Source organism: Ceratotherium simum, chromosome 19 (genome assembly GCF_057802395.1).
Source record: "Ceratotherium simum simum isolate JZ-2026a chromosome 19, ASM5780239v1, whole genome shotgun sequence".
Lineage (NCBI taxonomy): Eukaryota > Metazoa > Chordata > Mammalia > Perissodactyla > Rhinocerotidae > Ceratotherium > Ceratotherium simum.
Genome location: NC_141918.1, coordinates 8157156 through 8167502, shown reverse-complemented (window position 1 = coordinate 8167502; position 10347 = coordinate 8157156). Strand labels below are relative to the sequence as shown.

General features: G+C 39.2%; 1 protein-coding gene across 9 annotated transcripts in view; it reads left to right on the top strand.

The window, feature by feature from the left end:
* The first annotated feature begins 1784 nt into the window (after positions 1 to 1784).
* The window catches only part of IBTK (inhibitor of Bruton tyrosine kinase), a 129669-nt gene continuing 121106 nt past the window's right edge, over positions 1785 to 10347 (top strand). For all 9 annotated transcript variants that reach the window (XR_015555216.1, XM_087443818.1, XM_087443819.1 and 6 more), the window contains exon 1: positions 1785 to 1960. The gene's annotated coding sequence lies outside the window, so the exon portion shown is untranslated. The remainder of the gene's footprint in view (positions 1961 to 10347) is intronic.

Below are 10347 nucleotides of genomic sequence, written 5' to 3'. Positions count from 1 at the left end.
GGGGAACAATTCCGCATCTCTTGTGCTGGAATGTTCTTTCTTTCCTGCTTCATCTAGTTATCTCCTACCATTCTTCTGATCTTAGTTCAAGTGTCACTACTTTGGGAAGTTAGACTAAATTTATCATAGTATTATTTGCAGTACTTGTAAAAGTTATAATCTATTCTTATGTTTGAGATTTTCTGGGTCTATATGTGTTTTTGTTTACTACTGGATCCCCAGTGCTTACCACAAGTGCCTGGCGCTTGGCAATTGTTAAAGCAAATGAATGACTGCTTGGAATAATTCTGCTGCTTAGAAAACACTTCTTTATTTATAAAAAGTAATATCTACTATTTATGAAGTGTTACTGTGTGCTAGGCACTCTGCTAAGCGCTATATATCTCTATCTATATAATTACATTTTCACAATCCTAAAATGCATTATTGCTCCTATTTTACAAATGAGGAAACTGAGGCTTCAGAAAGGCTAAATAACTTGCCCAGAGAGAGAGAAAAGATTTGAACTTAAGTCAATGCACTTATTTATATTATTAGCTTCACTTGCCATTCCTGGCTTCTTTGTTCCTGAGTGTAAAAGTCATCATACACAGCTTATTTTCAAAATCACTCAGTTTTTACATTACAAACGGGCTTTTGTTACGTCAAAGTAGGAAGCAGAGCACCTAGAACAAGGGGCGAGGAGACAGAACACTGTGTTGTGAAGGGCAGCAGGAAAGGTAGTTCTCCCTTTCTCCTTCACTGACCAGCTGCGTGGCTCTGGGATTCCACAAGGAAGGCTACAAAAAAAGAGTGAAGCTGAACCGGCCGCCCTTAAGAAAACATCTAGTCCAACTCCTTCATTTTACAGCTGAGCGAGACCAAGTGGCTTGTATAACTGACAACGTGGCAGAGCTGTACAGCCAACTCCTGACCGCTCCTGTTGTTTGTTCTGAGTCACACTACCTCTCCTTGAACAAACATTAACTGAGCGCCTGCTGTATTAGGCATTCGTCGGCAGCATGTTTCTCATTCGGTATTCTAGTATCGATTATTGGCCACTTTCTTTCCTCCCTAATTTTTTTTCACCCGACTACTTTTTAAACGGCCCTTGGACGCAGAGTTAAAGGGGAAAAAGCGTAGTGCAAGGCTGGCATCAGGCACTGAGTGGCGTGACCTGGTGAGTGCCGGTGAGCGGGACGGCAGCTGGTCCCCTAGTAGCGATCTAAGAAGGCAGTGACACCTTCCGACCAAGGGAGGGACTCCCAGATAACCTGGGTGTAGGAGCGGGCCACGTAGGGGTGAGGCCGCGTCTCCGCGAGACAACGCCTGTGGCTTTCCAGTGACCCCACTGGTAGGGCGACGGGAGGAAACTCTCTTTTATGCAAGAAGCCCAAGCATTTGGCTTCTGCTGCGTGAGGACCGGCTGCCCAAGGCAGCGGCCAGATCTCCAGGGCTCCGTCTCTGCACCCGGGTTTATCCTGAATTCCGAGTCTCCTGCTGCCAGGAGAGCTACGTTTTACCTGGGCGACGGCTGACCCCGAAAGGGACATTTCCACCACCGCTGTTGGCCTAGAGTCCCCGGGCGCTGCCTTTCCCCGCCCCCGGCTTGCGCAGGCTGCCCCAAGGCCAGCAGGGTCGTGCTCCCTTGGGACGCCAGGGAAAGGCCACAGCTTAGGCGCTGTCACGCGAGGCCTTCTGGGCAGACACCAGCCAATCGTCATGAGGCATACACGAGCCCCAGCCAATCCACGCCCGTCTTATTCCTGGGTCCCGCCCGTGCCGCCCTCTCTCCCTGCCCCCTTCCCGGTGCCTGTAGTCGCGGCTGTCGCTGCAGCCGCCTCCAGAGCCGACCTAGGTCTGGGGACCGGCCCCTCCTGGCGCCGCTCGGTTTCTCCTGTTGCTTTCACTAAGGATGAGTCCCTGCGCGGCTGTGTGCCCACCCCGCGGAGACTACTGGCGCACTTTCATCTAGCGACTGGTGAGGGACGGCTCGGCGCGGGCGGACCGTGCGGAGCGGGCTGAGGCGACAGCGTCCCTTCAGCCGGGGCCGACGGCACAGTAGTCACTTTCTGGAGGGTGCGGGTGACCGCGGACGCCGGTGGCGCGGGTGGGCCGTGGGGAGGGGGCCCAGCGGCGCCGAGGCTGTCGGGCTTCGCGCGAGGCGGCGCGGGCCGGCCGAACGGCCCGGCTCCCCGCGGCCGCCTTCCCGCCGCCTTCCCGCCGCCTCCCTCTGCTGATGAATGGTCTGTTCAGGCGGCGCGCTACGTTGCGGTCCTGCCTGACACGCCCTCCAGCGAGGTGGCATGGCTAGTTTCGGAGACTTGTCGGCTGTCACTTCCCTTCGAGCCTTGAATTTGAAGCCATTTCTCGAGGCGTTATCCCCTTCGTGGGGTCCCATAGGTTTGGTCCACTCCGGGAATACTAACTCTAAAGTTTAGTGTGAATTGACTATTGTGTGCAAAGGGACCGGTTCCTTTTAGGAGGGATGGGGGAGACAGAGAGGATAGAGGCCTTTTGTTCGTGTATCATGTTGTCAGGTTCTGAGAAAGTTTTAGTTTAGCAGCGAAATAGGTAAGCCAGGACATCCTTGACTCCTGTTTAACAAGGTAGTTAAAACGTCAAGTGTGTTAGCCAGACAAGATATTTTTCATGAAGTAGCATCTTTTTTTCTCTCTTCTTGAAATAGGGCATTTGAAAATCAAAACAATCATTCAGTATCAGAAATACTGAAAGAATGTGACTTTTATGAGTGGTTGTGTTTCTACGCCCATGATGTGCAAATTCACATCCTTGCATAGCCCCTTCTTGATCTTTTCACTCCTTTTACTGTTTTGAATTCCTTGATTTTCTTTCTCTTTTCTTGTGAGGAAGATTAGCGCTGAGCTAATATCCATTGCCAATCCTCCTCTTTTTGCTTAGGGAGATTGGCCCCAGGCTAACGTCTCTGCCCATCTTCCTCTACTTCATATGTGGGTCGCTGCCACAGCATGGCTTGATGAGCAGTGGGTAGGTCTGCACCCCGGATCTGGGCCTGCGAACCCCGGGCCACCAAAGCTGAGCACATGAACTTAACCACTATGCCACCAGGCTGGTGCCCTGAATTCCTTGAGTTTTACTGGTTTTAGGAACTGATACTAGGGTAGATGAGAGCAGAAAGAGCTGTTTTCTAAAAAGAATTTATTGCAGACATTTGCAGAAACTTTAGTCAATGCGGAGTTTGCTTCAAGAAATTTTTAAAAATGGCTGTTTCGTTATTTAAAAAAATTTTTAATAACTTGTACTGAGGGCTTACAGTATACTAAATTCTATGTAAGGAATTTATTACATTTTAAACCCTCATTATGCTTCAGGACCATAAATTTCAATAGACCATGAATGAGTGAATGTACCTATTAAATAAAGGAGCTCAGTATTACTTGGTTAATTATCATAAATGATATCAAAGTTAGTTTACTATCATTAATAGGGCAGTAATTCTTTGCCCCATCTAGAGATGTGCTTGCCCCTTAAAATTTGGGAGTTTTTTCTATTGTGAAACAGGGTATGGCACTGATGAAGTATTGAATTGAAGTTTCTCTCTCGTACCAAGAGAATATTTGAGGAAACATTGGAATAACATACAATATTAATAAAGCTAAATCATTAGTTTCCTAAAGTAGCAAGTGCTTGTGTTTTAAAATTGTGTGAACTATTTTCAAGGCTTACAGAAGGAATTTTAAATTTTTAAAATTCTTTTGTTATGAGTTGCTAATTTGTAGCTTTGTAAGTTATTTGAATTTAATATAGATACAAGTTTATAGGGAAGATATTTTGGTTTTAGGGAGCACTTAAAAAAATAATCCTGTTTATTGAATACATATTATATTTTGTGAGAAATATAAAGAAATATGGCATTCTCCCCTGTCTCCTCCCTTAAAGAGCTTAAAATCTTTATGTGTGGACAAGATACACACTTAACAAAGCAGGTTATTATCATTTTGCAGATGAAGAAGTTGAGGATTAGGGAGATTAAGTTACTTGACCAAGGTTTTAGATAGTAGGAACCCAATTCTTATCACTACAAATAAGGGTACTTTTTTTTTCTCCTACTGTATTCTACTTCTCATGAAGATTTCCTAACTGCATTTTGAGGGAGCAGTTTGGGGGTAGAGTAGAATAGGTAGAATCTAGAGTACACTTTTCTATCTGTGTGATTTTGAATGGGTTCAACTTTCAGAAACATCAATTTCCTCATTTAAAATGAAGGTAATCATATATACAGGGGCAATAATGAGGCTGAAAAGAGGATTAAATTAATTAATTTATGTAAAGCACTATACTTATCCATACAAAAGTTCAAAAGATGGTAGATATTATGTTCATAAGCCATGGCAAGTTGGCAGCCTTGTAAAGTTTTGGGTGAAAAAACATTACAAGCAGAAAGGACTTGAATATAGTTATGCCATTTTCTGATCTGTATACCAGCATGTCCCTTTCCCCCCTTTTTCTTAACATTTGTTGGGTGCTTACATGAGAATGAATTGTCTCATTTATTTTTTAGAACTATTCAGGAGATAGATAGTTGTTATCCTCTTTTTACAAGTGAGAGAATTGAAGGTTAGGAAGTTGTGATGTGTCCAGGGTCATTTAGCTAGTTAGTGGTGTACCTGGGTTACTAGCTCAGGTGTTCTGAATTTAGAGTCTGAACTTGATATGCTACATGCTCATCAGGCCTAGCTGGCATCCTCTTCCTGAGGTCATAAAGCTATTCTTAACACATGAACTATAGATACTGGTTCATTTTGGACTTGGATATGTCAGAGAATAGCCTGATCAGATTTGTGTTTTAGAGAAGTAACTCTTAACCAAGGATAAGTAGAAGGATTGGAACCTTTGTTGAAGGCTCAGCCTCTACTGGCAAACACCCTTGTGGTGGGCCAGTTTTCCAAATTGAACAATTGCCTGTAGCTAGCTATGCTCCTTCAACTCAATTTCCCATTATCACTTAATGTATTCATCACATAAAATAAATTTTCACCTTTAATTTTTATTTGTTCTTTTACGTTTGTTTTGTTTTTTCTGATTTTCAAAGTATTTACCCCTTACTCTTCTTCCCAGCTGCCCTATCTGTAATCAAGCCAAAAACCTAGGAGTTATCACCACGTTGTATCAATTCAAGATTCTAAATATGTCTCTGAATTGCCCACTTTCTTTATCCCTAAAGAAAGACGTGTAAGGCTGTCTGTAATCTGGTCCATCCTTGTGTATATATTAGGCTTCGTTCGTTTTGGTCTCCTGAATTACTTGGAATTTTCAGAATAGACTAAGATGATTCTAGTGCTTTTATATTTACGGTTCCCTCTGCCTCGAATGCCTACCCACCCTGAATTTGTCAGACAAACATGTACTCATCTTAAGACTTGGTTTATACATCTCCTGTGGGAAATCTTCTCTGTGTCCCTCTTTCCATTCCCCATTCCTGTAAGTCACTTGTTTTATCTTTTCCATAGGTTTATAGCCATGATATATTTTTATCAGTTGCTCAGATAAAATCGTCAACTCTGCCAAATTGTGACCCTTTGATGGTATAGACTGTGTAATAGATAATAAGTTTTTTTCATTCAATATAGTTGTTAAATGAGCTATATTTTCACTTAAGTATTATCTGTTATCCATGAACCTGTACTTTATCATTTTATCCACAATATTTAAGTCCTATTTATTTTTGTATTCCCAGTGCCTTGTGACCTATTATGAATGCACTGGAGAGGCAGTGTAGTATAGTAGAAATAGCTTGGATTTTGCTGTTAAACAGAAGTGTGTTTGAATTCTAACTCCTTTTTTATGGGTGGTATGATTTGGGTGGCTCACTTAACATTTCTGTGATGTAAAATATCCAGTATGTATTACGAGCTTAGTAAATATTTATTTGCTTTCTTTGCCTTCAGTAAGCGTTTGTTGAATGCATAAATAAGATTTGCACTAGACATTGGAAATATGGGCCTGAAATTTAGGAGAGATATAAGGGCAAGAGACAGACGTGGGGATTATGAGCATGTAGATTCAAGTTAAAACATGCAAGAGATTAAAATTATCCAGGGAGAATATGAAGTAGTGAAGAAAAGAAGACTGAAGATAGACTGAGAGAAGCCTAACGTTTGAAGGTCAGGAGAAGGGATAATATCTTTGGAAGAAGTGGTAGGAGAGAGATACCACGCTTAAATGCTTTAGTAGCTCCCTAGTCTTTCAGTATCTCTTCTAGATTCCTTAGGAAAATGTGGTGTTAATGACTCAAAAGCAGGGAAGTCAAGTAAGATAAGAACTGAAAGTATCCAAAAGTATTTGGCAGTTTGGAGGTCATTGTTAACCTTAATGTGTGGAGTTTAATTGGAGAAGTATGCATGGAAACCAGGTAGCGGAGACTTGGAAGCTCAAACATGAATTTTGGGATTAAAATTTGTTAACTTTTTGTTAGCTGAAGAAATAATAGTGATAAAACCTACTATTTGTTGAATTCATATTTGGTGCCAGGCACCATGTTAAGCAGTTTCATTTTATCATTACAGTAACCCTGTGAGATTGGTGGGATTGTCTCCATTTTCAGATGAAGAAATGAGAGTTTGGAGAGATTGTGTAATTTTTAGAGTTACATAACTGGTAACAGCTGCCATTGCTATATTTGAATCCAAATATGTAGGACTCTAAGAAACGCTAGCTTTTAGTCACTTCAATATTTATGTTCTTGTGCTTCTGTCTCTATGTATTATAGTATGGTATCACTTTTACATTTAGTATTCTTCTTTTTCTCTTTAAATGTTTCCATATAGTAACAAATTAGAGAATTCTCTTCTGTTGTACCTTAGTTCTTTCATGTAGAGTTTGAGTGATTCACCAATCAGTAGTTCCTTTCAGGTGTTATGAATACATTGAAAATACAAAGATGGCAAAATTTTAGAGCCTCAAAAGAATAAAATTCACTACATGTGACTATTTTGCCATATATCGTGTTTTCCGGTTTTAACATTTTAAACTACTTGAGGCTTTGGTACCTTTTTCTTTATATCAGAAATATCTTTCACTACCAAACACTTTGTTTGTTTGTTTGTTTTGGTTTAAAGCAGTACTTTAAGGTGGGGATGGTTTTTAGAAGAACTATATCAAATTATAAAATGTATAACTAGTAGAAACAGAACTGGAGCTAGAAAGGATTAGGAATCATCTAGTTCTGTGCTATCATTTCCAGATGGGGAAATCAGAATAGTTAAGAACTAGTTAGATTTAGGACTTCTGACTCTTAGTGTGTTTTGAAATGGAAGTAGAAAATGCAGATTTGGAATGTTTCATATCTAGGTCTGGTACATAGAAGTTTCTCCTATACATATAGTAAACTGATGTATGTCCCTCTGAATAGTCTTCTTGTAACTGTTTTTATCTGTCATTCAAAGGATATATTTTTAAAGTGAAATGAAAAAATATTTTTGGGAATTTAAGTATTTTTAAAAAATTTATTCAATGTACTTAAACTAAAAAAAAAAACAAAAAAAACCGGTTCACCTATTTCTCCCACCTCCCTGCCTTCCACCTCTGGCAACTACCAATCTGTATATATGATCTTGGTTTTTTTTTTTAGATTCCACATATAAGAGAGATCATACAGTATTTGTCTTTCTCTGTCTGACTCATTTCACATAGCATAATGCCCTCAAGGTCCATCCATGTCATCACAAATGGCAGGATTTCCTTCCTTTTTTATGGCTGAATAATATTTCATTGTATATGTACCACCATTTCTTCATCCATTCATCCATTGGTGCACACTTAGGTTGTTTCCATATCTTGGCTATTGTAAATAATGCTGCAACGAACATGGGGGTGCATGTCTCTTTTTGAGTTAGTGTTTTCGTTTTCCTTGGATAAATACCCAGAAGTGGAATTGCTGGATATGGTAGTTCTATTTTTAATTTTTTGAGGAACACTCATACTGTTTTCCATAGTGGCTGCAACAATTTACATTCCCACCAACAGTGCATAAGCATTCCGCTTTCTGCACATCTTGCCAACACTTGTTATTTCTTGTCTTTTTGGTAATAGCCATTCTAAAAGGTGTGAGGTGATATCTCATTGTGGTTTTAATTTGTATTTCCCTGATGATTAATGATGTAGAGCATCTTTGCATGCACCTGTTGTCCATCTGTAAGTCTTCTTTGGAAAAATGCCTATTCAGATCTTCTGCCCATTTTTTAATTGGATTTTTTTTTTTGCTATTGAGTTGTATGAGTTCTTTATATATTTTGGATCTGAGCCCCTTATATCAGATATATGATTTGCAAATATTTTCTTCCATTCAGTAGGTTGCCTTTTTATTTTGTTGATGGTTTCTTTTGCTGTGCAGAGGCTTTTTAGTTTGATGTAATCCCACTTATTTTTGCTTTTGTTGCCTTTGCTTTTCGTGTCAGATTAAAAAAAATCATCGCCAACACCTCTGTCAAGGAGCTTACTGCCTGTGTTTTCTTCTAGGATTTTTATAGTTTTAGGTCTTATGTTCAAGTCTTTCATCCATTTTGAATTAATTCTTGTGTATGGTGTAAGGCAGTGGTCCAGTTTCATTCTTTTGTGTGCAGCTGTCCAATTTTCCTAGCACCCTTTATTGAAGAGACTGTCCTTTCCCCATTGTATGTTGTTGGCTCCTTTGTTGTAAATTAATTGACCATATATGTGTGGGTTTATTTCTGGGCTCTCTGTTCTGTTCCATTGATCTGTCTGTCTGTTTTTATGCCAATACCATACTGTTATAATTACTGTAGCTTTGTAGTATAGTTTGAAATCAGGAAGTGTGATGCCTCCAGTTTTGTTCTTCTTTCTCAAGATTCCTTTCGGGGTCTTTTGTAGTTCCATACAAATTTTAGTATTGTTTATTCTATTAAGTATCTGTGATAGTTTGATACCTGGGAGAAGGGAATTTATATAGAATTTCTACTATAAAAGCTTTAAAATCTAGACATTATGAATGGATTGACTACTCATTTAAAATCCAAAGGACAAAAATACTGAAAGAAGATAAATAATGAGGTGACGATAAAAAGATGGTGGAGAAATGCTTGGTGTAAAGTAGTCTGCTCTAGATATAAAATTTCTAATATATTGGTGGGTAGTTTTCTAACAGAAAGTGAAGAAACTGAGGACTGGTAGTTTATCAAATAGTTGAAAAATGATATTTCATTTATCCAGATTTGAATGGGGCAAAGCAGACAAAGTAGCATATTGGAAAAAAGGAAGCTAGAAACTCATATATGATGGTTGAGTTTTCTATATTTTCCTACAGCCTCTCTAATCAATATGTTAGCATTTATTTATATTTTTTAGACGTTTATTTTTGAATAGGTATATATGCACATGGTAAAGCATTCAAAAAGGGGTTCGTAGTAAAAAGTAAGTCTGCCTTCCCTTCCTGTCTCCAACTATTGGTGCTCTTCCCCAGTGCAACCACTGTTAACCATTTTCTTGTGTATTGTTCTAGACATCTTTCATGCATATTCAAGCGTACACATGTACATACATATATATTTTTCTCAAATGGTATTATAAATACATCTCATTTAAAAAAATATTTTATAATCTTGCAGATTATTTCATATCAGAAAATATATAGCTGTTTTATTCTTTTTGATACATGAGTAATATTCTATTGCATGGACATACCATAATTACTTTTAACTATTTAGATTTTTTCCACTCTTTACTATGCCCATCAGTGATGCAGTGAATGTTCTTGTACTTATGCCATTTCATACATAGATTTATTTTTACAGGATAAATTCCCAGAAGTAAAATTGGGTCAAAAGGAATGTGTATTTTACATTTTTATTAATACTACTAAATTGCTCTCCATAGAAGTTGTACTGATTTATACTCTCACCAGCAATGGAGTAGAGTTCCTATTTTCCCACAACCTTGTCAATATATAATAATATCAACCTTTTTGCCGTTCTGATAGATAAAAAATGGTATCTCATTGTAGTTTTAATTTGCATTTCTTTTGAGTGAAATTAGCCTCTTTTCTTTTTAAAAGTCCAGTTAAATTTTCTTTTTTTTTTTTGAGAAATGTAGTCATATTCTTTGACTTTTATTCTGTTGATCTTTTAACAATTTGTAGAGACTTTATTAAGGAAGATTTTTCTCCTTTTTTTTTTGGTGAGGAAGATTAGCCCCAAGCCAACCTCCATTGCCAATCCTCCTCTTTTTCCTGAGGAAGATTGGCCCTGGGCTAACATCCGTGCCCATCTTCCTCTACATTATATGTGGGATGTCTGCCACAGCATGGCCCGACAAGCGGCACATAGGTCCATGCCCAGGATCCCATCCCCCGAACCCAACCACTATGCCACT